At 41.6% G+C, this 17347-nt stretch overlaps 1 protein-coding gene across 6 annotated transcripts in view; it reads left to right on the forward strand.

Annotated features, from left to right (window-relative positions):
- The window catches only part of LOC127695224 (eukaryotic translation initiation factor 5A-2-like), a 170161-nt gene that overhangs the window by 139948 nt on the left and 12866 nt on the right, over positions 1 to 17347 (forward strand). For 2 of the 6 annotated variants that reach the window (XR_007979919.1, XR_007979920.1), the window contains 2 exons: positions 929 to 1074; positions 4973 to 5081. The exons of the other annotated variants lie outside the window; for them this stretch is intronic. The gene's annotated coding sequence lies outside the window, so the exon portion shown is untranslated. The remainder of the gene's footprint in view (positions 1 to 928; positions 1075 to 4972; positions 5082 to 17347) is intronic. 6 annotated transcript variants of the gene reach the window in all.

Raw genomic sequence — 17347 nt, forward strand, 5'->3', positions numbered from 1 at the left:
CCTTTCCTGTACCATGTCTCCCTCCCTGGGCTTAAAAGGAAGTTTAGAGAATAGGAAAAAAAAGTATTGATTGTTTTTTCAATTTGTACCTTCCCTGTCGGAAACCTCACACATTTCATAGTGTACGCTTGCTCCACCTTCCAGTGTAACACTTATGACTGGACTTGGCATAGGTGAGGGCAGAGTACTGGGTCCTCTCAATGGGACACAGCGCACAGCGTTTTGTGCCATGGTGTGTGGGGATGAGAGAGTGTTGTCTCCTTCTGCAGTCAGAGCCCTCCTTAATGGGAGTACTACAGGGAAACAATGCCTCACTCAAACCAGGGAGTTCAGAAATCAAATTCTCCGCTTATTAATCATCATTCTAATTAAGAAAAAGAATTGATCCTTTAACAACAATATAATATCCTTTTGTTTTCCTTTAATTAAGTCCATCAGTTTTTCATTTCTCTCTATAAAGGAAGAATAATGTTAAATTGTAGGAAGTTACTTATTGAAACCACTGATGCGATTCCCTGGAGCACCTCTGACATCTTATTTATCCATCCTTAGGAACTGTAATGCTACTTTGCTGCTACATTTAGTGTTTGGGTCAGAGAAGGGTGTTGAGTTATGACTCCTGTGCCTGTTTGGCTGATAGACATTTACCTAATAGCCTTAGTACAAGGTTAGTTTGTTCTTATTCCCCGATTCCTCTTTCTTAAACTTCATTTCTCTCTTCTACCTTCGCTTCTCTCATTATACAATTGCTTCCTTAGTTTTACTGCCTCTCTTTTGCCTAATGCAAAGGAATTAAAATGTGCTTGAAAGTAACAACTATTGAATCAGGTATCCTTTTGCCAATCTGTCATTTTGATAAGTTCAGGAATGTGGTGCTATCCTCACATACAAACATGTCGGTGACGGGACTATCCTTGTTTTACTGCAGGCCTGTCACCCTGGCTACTAAAGAATCCTCAGACTTCAGTGGTTGGCTTACCAACTGCAGTCTTCAGTTTGGTATTTAGTGCCAAGAAGGAAAGTGATCATTTCACATCCATTGATTGGTTCTCGATTCCAGGCTGCACTGTAAATGTATGTATATAATAACTAATTTGATTCTTATGATAGTCTAATGGAATCAGGAAGTGTTCTATCTTGATTCTCCAGATCTAGAAAACTAGCTTTTAACTTGGCAGTGTCTTCATGGAAAGTTACTCAGTAGCAATATTCAGTACCAGTTCCCTAAAGAAACAAAGTTATTAAGGAGTGCTATGCTTTTTGTTCCAGGAGAATGCTTTCTATAAGTCTTCAAAAATTACCTACCATGAACATAAGACAGTAGTATTTTCTAGACTATCAAATTTGTTTTTACCCATTAAAACACAAACTTTTCTTGTAAACTGGTCAAACTTCAACCTAAAATTTATGAATGCTTCAGTTTTCCCCAAATTGTTATTTTTTTCCTAAATACATTGTGTTTTTTAAAAAGTTTAAAAGATTTAATGTTAATTCATAAAAAGGAATCATCTTCCACATATGTTCATTTACTTTTAATATTTAATATCATGAAACTAAATTGGTATTATTTTTGTAAAATTTCTTTACATTATTGTTTGATGTGTGTGATGATAACCATTGACTGCTGTTCCTATCGACTCCTCTAATCTCATGGCTCACAAATGCTTTCTACATAAAAGCTGGTGTCTATCTACATATTCTTTGAACAATATGTCATATGTTTTGAACAGTTTGATATTCACATAATATTTTTTAATATTTAAATTATATGAGCAGGGTAGAGTAATGAATTACCGAAAGAGTAGCTATCAGTATATATATGGTTGTGAAAATATGTCATTCCTTACAAAGATGTATGGCTCAAATTTAAAGCCACTAAGTGTAAGGGAAAGAAATGCATGTGCCTTTTGTCCGTTGTCATGGCCCTTAGAATACTGACATCACAATGGTTCTTCATCCTGACTGCTACAGAATCCTCGGACTTCAGTAGGTTGACTACCAACCTTAGTCACCAGTTTGCTATTCAGGACTAGAAAGACAAAATTCGAGTTTATTCAAAGGTTCTCCCTTCCAAGCTCCACCAAAAAGGTATTTTTTTATAAGTAATTTGTTTCTCATGATAGCTTAATCATATCAGGAAGTGTTCTCTATTTATTCCTCTAGATCATATGAACTAACTCTCAACTCAGTAGTGGTTTCTTGAAAAGGTAGACATTCAAGCCATATTCGGTACCAATCTTCTGTAGAAACAACATTATTATATGAAGGGAGGTATGCTTTAAGCATACAGGAGAACAATTTCTGTAAATCTTACCAAAAAAAAGTGTCCAGGTTATGCTTGAGCATTGTTTTATATGCAACCCAATTGTTTTAACCACCATGACTACAAATATTTTTAAAAAGAATTGGTCATTCTTTTTTGTAGACCCTAAACCTAAGAACTCCCTGGTTTTCTTCAAATTGTTATAGTTACAACACATATTGTGTTCTTTGGAATATATTTCTGAATATTTGAACATTAATTCTAATTAGACAGGAACTACTTTCCAGACATGTTAATTTCCTTTCAGTTTGTCCATCTCAAAATTTAGTTGCTATTATTTTGTAACATATCTTCACATTAGTGTTTGAAGTATGCAATGACAACCATTGGCTGCTGTTCCTCCTGACTTTGAATCTCATGGGTCTCATAGGCTTTCCACATAAATGCTGGTGTCTCTCTACATATTCTTTGAAAGACGTCATATGTTTTGGCGAGAATTATAGTCACTAAATATATAATTTTAATATTTGTATTATATGAGCAGGGTAGAGAAAAGAAACGACCAAAAAGTAGCCACTTCACTATTATAGGGAAGGAGGTTATTATGGATTAGATAAAAATGTTCAGAGGCATCTAAAAATGTTTACAGCCGATTGAAGCTTGATTTTACGACTGATGTCTAAGAGAGAACAGACAATATCAAGGTAGAATATTGGACATACCTGGGGGAGTGAGAGAAACACTGCCTTCATAAAGCAAAGGGTGCTTCTATAACATTTTGGGAGTTATCTTAGTGCATAAGCTGATGGAGATCTTTGGGAAGGAATGGAAATCTAAGGAAAATGAATAACGATTACTTTTACTTCCTGTTCATGTTAAATAAGGGCAAGTGTGGCTATTGGCTCCAGAAGCTTGCTACAGCGGGGGCACTGAGACGCTGCGTGAGCCCAGCAACAGGTCCAAGCATGTGGACAGAGGTAGCTGCTGGCCGCCTCTGCCCAGCCAGCGAGGTCCGGGTACACTCGCTGCCCAGCGCGCCTGGCTCCTAGGCCACCGTGGAGATGTCGTCCCACTTGTTGTCCCAGTCATCTTCGCTGCCTTGGCTGGCCTGGTGACCTCCAAGGAGCTGCTGGGGCGACTTAGGTGGTACTATCAGTATAGGACTAGGCTGAGGGGCCAGGTCATCACTTGTTAATGTTCCAGATCAAAACATGAGGAGGACACAAAGCATTCTGATCTCCAATGCTCTCTAGAGTACAAATTAATTTATGAAAAGTACATGAGGCTCCAGACATGGCTCAGTACTAAAAAAAAAATCCACATTCAATCTGGATCCTATTTGATCTAAGCACCTATATGTTTGCACATAAGTTCTGTACTCAATTTCTAATTTCCTCCGGTAATCTTGGCTCTAGTAATGAATTCATATACCTACATATAGACCAAAAATTCACATGCACAAAGTCTTCTGAAAAAAATAGAAATCCATGAACATAGAACTCTGTAACTGTGTACCTGCTCATGAGCCTGCCTGGGTTTCCTCAGTCTTGATGCAAGTTCTGAAGGGGAGGTGGGGTGGGGGATCAGGCAAAGAAACCATGGGGAAGTAGAGACTGTGGAGTTCTAGTGGAAACTTAAAGTCCCTGAAAACCCCATGACAGCAAGAGAAGGAGAACATGGAATATTTTAGCCAGGTGTGTATGGACTTCCTACTCAGCCATTAGCTCTTCTTAATTTGAACCAGAGAAAGAATAATAGTATTTATGTTGTAGACTCTGAATGTGTTTTCTGGGGAGACCTTGTGGCTACAAGTTGAGGACCTGTTAGAGATAATAAAAGATAGAAAATCTTGCCGATTTTCCTATTGTTTAGCGTCCTGAGCATAGGCCCCTCAGGAATTGCTCTAGGAGTTTAGTGTGACTGGGATAAACTACGTATATATGTTTTGGGCTCAGTTAAATGCAAAATTTAAACAGTGTCTGAAGGAACTTGGGATGCGGAAATTCAGCAATGAAGAAGGAACAAATGTTCTGAACTTCATGATCGTTTAGGTAGAAAGTTGCTAATATCTTTCCTTTCATTTTCAATAAGGTTCAAGGTAATCAGATAAGTCACCCAGAAGACAAAAAGTATGCTATTCTGCCTTACATCTCAAGTCCTGCTTCTTGGGATAGAGACAGAAATATACCCAGGCATCTAGCCAGTTTGGATTACATAGTTAGACCTGATCACAAGTAAAGCCAATTCTAGAGAGGAGACAAGGGATGTGCTGATATGTTTGTGATTCTCCATCCACAAGCAAGGAACCTCTCAGGTGATTTCATTAACACATTTAAAGAGCAGTTTATCCTCCTTGCTGCTGGCATTTTCCTGTTAGCATAATAAGAACATTTGTAGTCTGTGAGGTGTCAGGTACAATGACATTCCTGAATGACAATCATACAGTTTGTGAGGTAGGATATCCATATAAGGCAAGCTAGCCACATGATTTTCTTGCCTCAACCTCACTGAGCTTTGAATGACAGTGATGTTGATGTTCTATTTAGACCAGAGTTAATGATATAGCATGCTCAAGTTCTGAAGATCCAAACCCCACAAATCACCATTATAGCTGCCAGAAGCTAAAAGATACTAAATAGTTACACAAAGGCACAGGTGACAATAAAGAAATATTCATTGCTCACAACCTGTATTGTCGTGATCTCTTAGGCGACTTGCCATTATACGGTCAAGAGAGATTCCGAGGGAGCAGCCAGATGGAGTTCTCCACAGACTGACTGGAGCCAACTGAGGAGACAGAGATTCTAAGCTGAATGAGGTAAGTGGCATGCCTGTCACTTACTGTTGAGTGCCTCTCCCCTCTCTGCCTTGTGAGAGCACTATGCATCTACCTCCATCTGTGACATGGCTTTCTTGATAGATGTACCAGGCTGAAAGACTGGTCAACACACTGGTCCTGCAGTTGGCATTCCAGGACCCTTAGCCATTTTATCCAGAGATATCTGAAAGAGAACATGATTGGACAGTGGTTGATGGAAGTCCAGGAAAAGGAGGAAGCAGTGGATGCCACAGTTATCATGAACTAACATACAAGTCTGGTTTCATGGTGACTCAGGGCAGCTTCTCAAGTGTACAGTAGAGAAAATGGCTATACAATTGTAAACAACCATTTTGCAGTATGTGTGTCTACATGTGCCTCTCTGTCACGGGAGGTTTCTCCAATTGTGTGTTAAACATGAGTATGTACAGAGATGAGGGTCTCCATGAGTGAGAGATTATGCTTGTAGATGTGAGCATTCATACATGTGTACTTAGTTCTGTGTGGGCCTCCTCTGCCTCTCTGCATGCAGCACAACCAATAAATCAAAGACTTTGTTCTCAGAGGCTCTATTGCTGCCCTGAGAGCCTGTTACCAAGGCTCAAAGGGTATTTGAGCAAGAGAGAGATGTGAGAAGGCTGGGCTACACTTGTTAGGCAGGAAGGTCAACTGTGTTTGGAAGAGGGGTGGAAGCTTCCTTGGATTCTTCTATGTAGGAAACCATGAGATTGTCCATCAGTTTAATAATCCTTACACCCAAGAAGCTGCATCACATACTGTTTTGCAGGTGTGTATTGTTGTGAGCATGGGTGAAAACAGGGCTTTTCACAGAGCAGCTCCCAGGATAAATAAAACATAGATTTCTGGATAGGTCAAAGCTGTAGGCATTTTGATGGGATAGCTCATTTCAACTTACTTCAAGTTGTACAACAATCTACCTACCCATTTGGTTCTCACTGTTTACAGTTCTGTTCCCTATCTTCTGCTTCCATCAGTATCTTTTCATACTCCTGCATCTGCTTTTCTCCCCTCTGTCTGTCTCCTGCCCTGGTCAATCCCAGTAGTTTTTTTTTGTTTGTTTGTTTGTTTTCTTTTTTGACTTGCCTATTAGCTGTCAGATATTTATAATTAGCAATCAGCAGTAAGATAGTGCCAGAGTATCTCTTGGGTTGCCACCAGGCAAAGACACTCATGTTTTGAGCAGCTATAGATCAACAAAATGTAAAATCTAAAATACAGTGATGGTTCAGAAATGATAGCATCAAACTCCTGCCATCACTTAGCTCTTTGTCAGTACAGATTTAACAATTGAAAATACCGAGATGCACCTTCATATACAGTATGGAATGTCACCTAAACAATGGGTGGATATGTGCACACAGCATGCAAATGTGGAGGTCGGAAGACAATTTCCGATGTTGCTCTATGTTACCTTCCACGTTCTTTTTTTTATTCGATATATTTTTTATTTACATTTCAAATGATTTCCCCTTTTCTGGCCCCCCCTACTCCCCGATAGTCCCATAAGCCCCCTTCTCTCCCCCTGTTCTCCCCCCCACCCCTTCCCATTTCCCTGTTCTGGTTTTGTGCTATACTGCTACACTGAGTCTTGCCAGAACAAGGGGCCACTCCTCCATTCTTCTTGTACCTCATTTGATGTGTGGATTATGTGCTGGGTATTCCAGTTTTCTAGGCTAATATCCACTTATTAGTGAGTGCATACCATGATTGATCTTTGAGACTGGGTTACCTCAGTCAGTATGATGTTCTCCAGCTCCATCCATTTGCCTAAGAATTTCATGAATTCATTGTTTCTAATTACCAAACATGTGAAAGATCTGTATGCCAAGAACTTCAAGACTCTGAAGAAGGAAATGGAAGAAGACCTCAAAAAATGGAAAAAACCTCCCATGCTCATGGATCAGCAGGATTAATATAGTTAAAATGGACATTTTGCCAAAAGCAATACCCATCAAAATGCCAACTCAAGTCTTCATAGAGTAAGAAAGAGCAATTCTCAAATTCATCTGGAATAACAAAAACCCCAGGATAGCTAAAACTATTCTCAACAATAAAAGAAATTCTGGGGGAATCAATATCCCTGACCTCAAGCAATACTACAGAGCAATAGTGTTAAAAACTGCATGGTACTGGTACAGTGACAGACAGGTCAATGGAACAGGATTGAAGATCCAGAAATGAACCCACACACCTATGGCCACTTGATCCTTGACAAAGGGGCTCAAAACATCCAATGGAAAAAACCTAGCCTTTTCAACAAATGGTGCTGCTTCAACTGGAGTTCAGCATGCAGAAGAATGTGAATTGATCCATCCTTGTCTCCTTGTACTAAGCTCAACTCCAAATGGATCAAGGATCTAAACATAAAGCCAGACACTATGAAGCTAATAGAAAAGAAACCGGGGAGGAACCTTGAGGACATTGGTACAGGGGGGGAAAGTTCCTGAACAGAACACCAATAGCGTATGCTCTAAGATCAAGAATTGACAAATGGGACCTCATAAAATTACAAAGTTTCTGTAAGGCAAAGTACTCTTTCAACTTTCATGGTTGTGAGCCATCTTATGAGGTACTAGAAACTAAAGTTGGATCTTCTGCAAGAGCAGTACATGCTCTTAATCACTAAAGCATCTCTCTACCTCTCATCTAAGATACTTAACATTTGTTGGTTTGTTTGTTTGATATGGGTTGCTAAAGGGATAAAGGTTTGGAGACCAGCAAATAATTTCAGGAAGGGGGTTCTCTTCTAGATCTGTATATTTAATTTGATAATGAAACTTAGGCTACCAAACAGAAAAGCTCAACACAGTAAGACTTGGCAAACCAACAAAAGAAAAGAGCTTAGGAGAAGACACAAGAAACTGAGACATAGTTTTGCACATTCAGGAGTCCCATAAAAATACTAAACTGAAAGATAGGCTTGGGGAAGACTTGTTTGCATACCCCAGTACATCCCATTTTTGCTGCCTCAGTGTCTGTGTATACAAATAAGCTTTGATCAGTTGACTTAAAAGGCTTTGTTCTCCTTGTATCTAGTCTATCTTATGGAAAGTATATTATTTATTCTTATTTTTCTACTTCAGGATCTTCTTAATTCTAAGGAGGAGTATTTAATAGAGATATCTCATATGGAGTGGTATGTGCTGCTCTCTCTCTCTCTCTCTCTCTCTCTCTCTCTCTCTTTATGTGTGTCTGTCTGTCTATTATTCTTTCTGTATGTATCTCTGTCTCTCTATCTCATAATGTCTGATTGTTTGTATTTGCTCCCATCAGATACATGAAAAATCTCCTCTGATGGCTAAATGAGGCACTGATTTATAAGTATATCAGAATATCATAAGAACCAACTAAACTGTTACATTTATTTATTTATGCATGCATTTTTAGATCTGTAGGATTGATATCACTTAAGTATTTTGAATATCTACTTTCTGTTCTTGGCCACTCAAGCAGTGTCAGATATGTGTGTAAATTGCTTGAGGCATAGGAGTGGCAAACCTCCCCTGAGCACCTCCAACTGCCAATTTCCATGTAGAGAACACTCTTACTGCCCTCCAGGCAGGCCTCAGTCTTCCCCATCCACACTCCATCCTAACAGAGTAGCCCAAACACACAAGTCGAAATCCCAACAATCCCTATCTTCAAAGATTTGTGCCCAACCCAAAGAACAGGTATATATCCCTGTCTTCTACTCAGTTTGTTGCTGGCTTTCATCTGAGCAGAGGCAGCCAGCCCAGTAGAAGTTAAGTTTGGTTCTTCCTCCCAGCCCCACGCTCCCAGGAATAAGACTCAAACTCAACATATATTTACAAATACTCTAGTCATATAGTTAGGCTAATTTCTGACTTGATCATAACAAAAATTAACCCATTTATTCTAATTCATATTCTGCTGTGTGTCTGGTTACCTTTCCTCAGATACCATATGTCTGTCTTGTGACATATTCCGAGGCGAATTGTCCAATCAGCACTGTCCCTAAATCCTTTCTGCTTCGGGTATGCCCCACGTCCTACATTCTGCCTAAACTATAGGCCAGCAGAATTTAATTGACAAACCAATTCCACACAAATACTTGCACATGCATGATTATGGCTGCATTGTTTCAAAGAGCCAGGAAATAGAATGGGTCTAGCAGCTAATCATCCAAAGAACATTAAAATAGCATGTGCCAATATGCATAACAGAATTGTATTAAAATGTCTCAGTTATCTTTGAATGTTTGCTGGATACACCCTAAAGCATAAAAGACACAAAATTAGATTTTCTGATAATCATATTTCAATACTCAATATTCAGGCTTCTTTCCGATATATTTTTTCTTTACATTTCAAATGATTTCCCCTTTTCTGGATCCCAACGCCCTGAAAGTCCCATGAGCCCTCTTCCCTCCCCCTACTCCCCCATCGACACTTTCCCACTTCCCTGTTCTGGTATTGCCCTATACTGCTACACTGAGTCTTTTCTTAACAAGGGGACACTCCTCTGTTCTTCTTGGACATCGTTTGTGTGTGGATTATATATTTGGGTATTCCAATTTTCTAGGCTAATATCCACTTATTTGTGAGTGCATACTGTGATTGATCTTTTGAGACTGGGTTACCTCACTTAGTATGCTGTTATCCACCTCCATCCATTTGTGTAAGAATTTCATGAATTCATTGTTTCTAATGACTGAATAGTACTCCATTTTTTTATCCATTCCTCTGTTGAGGGATAGCTGGGTTCTTTCCAGTTTCTGGCTATTATAAATAGGACTGCTATGAACATAGTGGAACATGTGTCCTTATTACATGCTGGGGAATCCTCTGGGTATATGCCCAGGAGTGGTATAGCAGGGTCCTCAGCAGGTGACATGCCCAGTTCTCTGAGCAACTGCCAGACTGATTTACAGAAGTTTGTACCAATTTGCAACCACACCAGCAGTGGAGGAGAGTTTCTCTTTCTCCACATCCTCGCCAACATGTGCTGTCTCCTGAGTTTTGAATCTTAGCCATTCTGACTGGTGTGAGGTGAAATCTCAGGGTTGTTTTGATTTGCATTTTTCTAATACTAATGATGTTGAGCATTTTCCAAGATGCTTCTCAGCTATCCAAAGTTCTTTGGGTTAAAATTTGGTTTTATGGGGTCTAACTTCTTGAGTTCTTTGTATATATTGGATATTAGCCCTCTGTCAGATATAGGGTTGGTGAAGATCTTTCCCCAATTGGTTGGTTGCCAATTTGTCCTTTTGATGGTGTCCTTTGCCTTACAGAAACTTTGTAATTTTATGAGGTCCCATTTGTCAATTTTTGATCTTAGAGCATAAGCTATTGGTGTTCTGTTCAGGGACTTTCCCCCTGTACTGATGTCCTCAAGGGTCTTCTCTAGTTTCTTTTCTATTAGTTTCAGAGTGTCTGGCTTTATGTGGAGATCCTTGATCCATTTGGAGTTGAGCTTACTACAAGGAGGGAAGGATGGATCAATTCACATTCTTCTGCATGCTGACCACCAGTTGAACAAGCACCATTTGTTGAAAAGGCTATCTTTTTTCCATTGGATGTTATCAGCCCCTTTGTTGAGAATCAAGTGGCCATAGCTGTGTGGGTTCATTTCTAGATCTTCAATCCTATTCCACTGATCCGCCTGATATTCAGGCTTTTTTAAGAAAATGCTTTTCAGTGAATTTTACCAATTCTAAACATCAGTGAGATATTATATCTTGTGTAAATAAATAATCTACATTATGGAAACTTGAAATCAGCATCAGTAATCAATCCATTGTTTCAAGCATTTTCATTGGTTTCTGTTAAAACACTTTAATCTTCTAATTATTTTCAAATAAACATATGAGTCATTAACTATACAGTTAATTCACAGTTCTATACAAGTTAGAATATCTATTTTCTAATTAATACATCATAACCTATGACATATAATAATTGATTTTATATTATTGATTTTTGACATTATTAATTCTAAACACATTCAGGAAATATGGCACTCATGCACTGCCTAAGATTCCTTAGGGTCCTTCAGAGTTCCAGCTGCTCTCTGTGGCCTGCATTGAAACCCTAATCTCTGCCCTGCTCAACCATGCCAGCTGACCCTTACCATCTGGAAAGGATGGTGGCCCCAACTCCAAATGAATCTTGAGTACATGGTATATGATTATCCTTGGCCCTTTCTGCCTATGGCCCTTAGCAGTGTTGTGACATTTTCTCTGTGACCTGGAGTCCCAATCTCAGGTTCTCCATTGAGAGGCTCTTGCAGGGCTCATGTGCCTTTGGGGGGACACAGTGGCAGACTAGGAATAAGAAAGGTACAGGATACAGTGAGTTATATCCTGGCTTTCCCCCACCTCTCTTGAGTTGTTCTGGAGGGCTGCAGACACTTCGAACCTGTAACTCTCACTATGAATTCAGGCCATGGGTCAGAGTGTCCCTTCCAACCTGGACATCTGCCCTCTCAGAACCAGGAAACATACCCCAGGAGAGTTAGCCTCTTTTAAGGGTCTCTCTTGTGGAATTAGAATGACCCTGTGACCCTGTGATACCACTAAGAGTAGGGCACAGGTGAGTCCACCCTGGCTGTGAGAATCTTTCTTCCCCAGGTCTAGAAATGTCAGGTCAACCAGAACTTGGCGGAATTTGTGACACAGGACACAATTTTTCATTAACTGCCTGGACCAAATGTGTGGACTTCTAGATTGTTTTTAGGGTCCTTAGCCTTTCCTTAGAGGTTGGTCAACTGACTCTATGACCCTCATTCCCAGCCCTGGGCTCGGGCCTAGAAGAGATGTCCTTGCTAAGGTGTCCTCCATTTGCTGGAGGGAGGCAGCTCCCACTGTGTATGGGAAAAATTAGAACATCTATTGCAAATTATTCTTGCTGCCTACAACAGGAGAGATTTAATATTTACTGTATGGATTAGAGATATCCAAGTGTATGGTAATTTAATAAAAAAAGTGTTTGGGTTTTGTGAGATATATTTTTTATTGCTAAATCATGCATAAGCATAACAACATGTTGCCCTTGTTGCAAGTGGTAGACATTGCATTTGGAGGGGACTGGACAGGAGAGGTGACTTTGGAATCTGTTCTCCTACTTTTTACTCAGTTCTTTGCTGAAGGCATTTGTTAACTGGTATGGATACATGGGACATAAGATGGGACCAGGCTGAGTGGGCCCAGGAGTGGTTCCTTTCTCTATCACAGATTTCAATGCTGGTCATATCCCCAGGAGCCACGCTGTCACTCAAATGATGCCTTCAGCAGTGGATGCATAGTCCAGAGTTGCCCATGGGCATTTGTATCACAAGTCCCAGTTTGCAGTTGCTCAGGTGTTTTTCAAGAACTATTTGAGTTGTATAAGCAGGGCTGATTATTCCCATTTTACAGATTCATTAAACAAGAGTAGAACTGGAGTCTTAGGTAACTAGGTGCTGGATGTGGCCTCCTGCATGACCCTGCCTCCTCTTTGGGGGAACTTTGCCAAAGGCAGAGTCTCCTCCATTCCTGTGTCTCCCTCTGGGGCAATGTTTACAAATTCAGGGTCCCCAGAGGGAGCAATCCTGTGAAAGCTGGCAGCCCCAGGGCTCCTTGGAGCCTGCAGCCCACTCCAATTTCAAAGAAACTCAGAGGGCTCTGCTGAGCTATTTACATGGATGGCTGGGGGAATGGGGCACTCACGAGGACTGGGAGCCCTTCTGCCTGGCCTCAACTCCTGTCTCTGCTGCCTCTGCCTGGCTTGCACAGCCAGAAAAGGTCGTCTGGTTTAGGGTGGTTGAAAACTCCGGATTCTAATTCCAAGCATTAGACTTGGAGATTTGGGCCATTTCTGTTTCCCACTGCTCTTCCCAGCCAGGCTTCTCTCTAGCTCTGGACAAATCCTTTTGCTCTCATGGGCCTCAAGTTTCTTATCTGTAACACATGGGAACTAACATAGGAGAGTACTGTTAAAACTCAGTGTCCCGTGGCATAGCCTGGTGAAGAGAAACCACCCACACATGACCACTGCTACTAAGAGCAGCTCTTACTGAGAGGTCAGTAACTGATCACAGTATCAAGTATTAGATAATTGATTACAGGAAGGACTATATAGATGATTATAGTTTATCATTTATTCAACACTTAATGTATCCCAGAACACTGCTCCAACCCTGTGAATTAAATGTACACCAGTCCTGTTTACAGATGGGAAAACTGGGTCTAAGAAGGACCTTGATTTCATACGGTCTGACTTGAATATTAAGGTGACTGTCTATATCCTTCTGTATGCTGTGGATAAATAAATATAATTATGTGCCTAGATATACAGGCACACATAGGTGAATATATTACTATGGATACATTAATAATAAAATAAGAGGCTGGACATGAAGTCAGGGAGGTTTTCAAGGCTTTATTTCACACCCTTCTAGTTCCATGGGTGAGAACTACTCTGGTAGTGCAGGGAAGGCTGGCAGGAGGCTCATGAGGATAGTGTTTGCAGAACAACCAAGCCTCAGACAGACCTCTAATGGAGAGGGAGGTTTTGGTGGGAGGCTTTGGTTTCTCCCCAATCTGTTCCCAAAGTACTGGCCTTCCTGGAGGCTGTGTCCCACCCTTTTTCCAGGCACCCTTAGCTTTCCCACATTGACAGGGGAGGAGAGGGCTGGGTAACTTCTCTTAGAGCTTTAGGGTATCAGAACACTCTTCAGATACAAGAGAGGGTGTGTGGTGGGGAATCTAAAGAGCTGGTTAGCTAGAGTTGGCAGCTGAGATTGGGAGTCGCATACCTGGGTGGGGAGTCCTAGGTTTTACTGGGCCTCCGTTTTGCTGTCTCTGTGAATCTGTAGTCTTCACTGCCTGCGGCCCCTTCCTCTTCCTACTCTTGTTGTGTCTCTTGCTTGTAGATGTATCATCTCTGTCCTGTAGGGAAAAGCCATGAGCATGAGAGATGACAATCATTGTCCCCCCATGGAGACAGCTGGAGAGTCCAGCACAAACATTGCTGGGCAAACCCTATTGTTGCTGCCCTATGGTTGTATGGACTTGCTATATCATAGAACCTCTTTGGCCTCAGTTTCTACTCCTGCAGTGGGGTTAGCTAACTTGTCCTTTCCTGCAGGGTCACGGGACATTATTAAGTGGGTGATGTGACCGACCTCCTTCACAGGCTCCGTGAGGAGTCTAATACTATGTTGGTTGTTTCTGTTTCTGGATGTCTGGGAGGACTTGAGGTAGGCAGAAGATCAAGACTTTGAACCATAAATCAGGAAAATGAAGTGGAGGATAATTTGGGCTAGATCAGTTTTTGCAGAGGAAGAACTTGATGGACAGATGAATTGATATGTCCCCGCCCAGTGAGCTAGGAGCACAAAGCAGACAGGGATGCTGGAGACTTGCTGCCCTAGGTCTCCTCCCAATGCCCTTTGGTGTCTGCACCTGAGGCTCAGGGATTGCAGTGGCAGGAAAGATTCGTGATTTTTTCTGGAGAGAGAAAGGAGACTCAAAGTCCTAATACAGGCTTCCTGAAGCAGTAAATCGTGTTGTGCGTGCGTGCGTATCTGGGGGCTGCTTTGTACATGGACAAGTGCCTCTCCTAAGTGTTCCTTGGACATCCCTGTCTGAGGTTGCAGTAAACAAACTTTAAAGCCTCTGGCTTATTCCTTGCCCAGATTGTCTGTGTGTAGACTCCTGGCGGCTACAAGAGGGCAGCATGGTTCAGGAGTCGATTCTTGGTGGTTTTACCCAGGGAGAGCTGGAGCTGGGAGAGTGGCAAGTGGATTGCCAGCCTGGGCTTTTGGAGCCTGCCAGGAGTCAGGCCTAAGCTTCTGGCAGGGAGGGCTTCTCTGTAGAGCCGTCCCTACTCTGGTTCTATCTGTGTGGTCTGAGGACACCCCAGTACAGCCACTACCACACTGTGGCCTTTGATGGCACTGAACTGTGGGCATCTTCAATGGAGAGAAGCTTTGGGACAGACGTTGAGCAATGATAGGAGAAGTGTGCAAATCTCTGGAAACAGCATCAGTATGAGTCAAGATCAGGCAAGGAGCTGGAGCAGCAGGTCAGTTCATGATGGTGAACTTATCAGAGCTGCCTTCTTGGTATGTCATTCTGTAATATATAACCTGACTAACAATATTTAGTTCTAAAGAGATATTTGCATGGAATGTGCAAGGTGCACAGATCAGTTAAGGATGAATTTTTGCTTCCTGTTTGAGCAGGTAAAAGACAACTGTCATTTTTATGAGCTGGCTTGATCAATAGCCAAATGGTAATATATCTTCAGTCATGCCATATCAAAAGCTGATTTTTTTTTCATGGTTTCCTGGACCAAAGAATTCCTCAGAGCAGTCATATCCCTTGAAGGAGGCAGTATGGCCCAATGATTGCAGTGGATCAAATAGTGCCCTCCCCCCCCCCCCAGTTCATGCTCATGTGGATTCCTTTGCAAGCAGTTCCTTTGCAGATGTACGGAATTGAGATGAGGTTGTGCAGTGCTGCTGGGACAGGTCCCAACCCCATGACTGGAGTCCTCATTAAGGCCATTTGAAGACTCAGACGTGTCCATAGGATGTTTGAGCAGAGAGACTGGAGTGAGACATCTACACGTCAGAGTATGGGAAGGCTGGACAGAAACCACAAGGAGATGCTGGAGGCAAGGGAAGGTTGCTCTGCAATGCTCCAAGGGAACAAGACCCTCCTCACACTTCAGCTCCAGACTCCTTCAGAACTGTGAGATGCACTCTGGTGACCCAGCTGGTGACACACCACATGGCAGGTTCAGGAGCCCGTGCAGGATTCTAGGGACATGGATGGTTGGCCATGGACACATAGCCTTATTTCCATTCCCATGGAGCTGAGTGGCCTTAGGGGATGCTCACTGATCCCTTCAAGTCTTGTTTTCATCTCTGACACAGAAGTATTTTCTTACATGGCTGTGTGAGCAGAGTGTTAAGAATTCCAAAATATGGGGCTGGAGAGATAGCTCAATGGTTAAGAGAACTGACTGCTCTTCCAAAGTTCCTGAGTTCATTTCCCAGCAACCACCTGGTGGCTCACAATAATCGGTAATGGGGTCTGATGCCCTCTTCTCTGTGTCTGAAGACAGCAACAGTGTACTCACATACACAAAATAAATAAATCTTTTAAAAAAAGAAAATAATTTCAAAATAGGGGCTGGAGAGATGGCTCAGAGGTTAAGAGCACTGACTGCTCTTCCAGAGGTCCTGAGTTCAATTCCCAGCAACCACATGGGGACTCACAACCATCTATAAGGAAATCTGATCCCTCTTCTTGTGTGTCTGAAGATAGCTACAGTGTACTCACATAAAATAAATAAATAAATATTATTTTAAAAAACAATGTCAAAATAATGATAATGGATCCCATAAGCAAGTGTTAGGGACCCTCTGGGGGAGGAACCCATCCCAGCATCTGGACACATATGCCAACAGTGCTGAGGCTGAGATGTGCTGCTCCCTGAGTTGTCTCTCTTCTAGTTTTGGCTTTGTACATGTCCAGCTGGTAATCAGTGCCACAAATTTTTATCTGATGAGAGTCACGTTTAATTAAGTCTTGGATTTTTATCATATATTCAGCTCATGATCATATAATGTTATTGTTAAAGGAATTTTTGAAGATGTGATTAAAAATAATAATGACTTGACGTTGAGATAATCAAAAGAGAGGCCATGTGATTGGGCTCAATCTCATTACATTCCTCTAAAAGCAGAGTGTTCTTTATGGCTGGTGACAGATGGAGAGAGGTCAGAGAAATTTGAAACTTGGGACTGATTTAGAGTGCCCTTGCTGACTTTGAAGATGATGAGCTGCAAAGAAGGCCTTGAGAGAAGGCTTTTCATGCTGAGTGTGAGCTCTGATCAACAGTCAACAAGGCTTCTGCCCTATAGCTGCATGAAAAAGTTCACTCACTGTCTACAACCAGAAACAATTTAGAAGTGGCTTTCTCCCCAGCCCTCCCATACTGGCACTGGGTTTCAGATCTTAAGTCGAGGACCCACTCATCTGTATGGACTTCTAACCCACAGAACCATAAGATGATACAGGGTGCTCTTTTAAACCCTTTTTCTTCTAGTAATTCATTGACTAATATAGCCCATTGAAGTGCCAGCTATTAACTCCTTAAGTGTTTTGTAACTAGGAACTCTGGAAGTGGATGATTCAAAACATGAAAATAAATGAGTGTATTTGAGGTATCTATCTAGTGGTAGAGGAAAATGACTTGGCTTAGAGGATATGGTCAGCACGCCTTTCTGACAGT

This window comes from Apodemus sylvaticus, chromosome 10 (genome assembly GCF_947179515.1).
Source record: "Apodemus sylvaticus chromosome 10, mApoSyl1.1, whole genome shotgun sequence".
NCBI lineage: Eukaryota > Metazoa > Chordata > Mammalia > Rodentia > Muridae > Apodemus > Apodemus sylvaticus.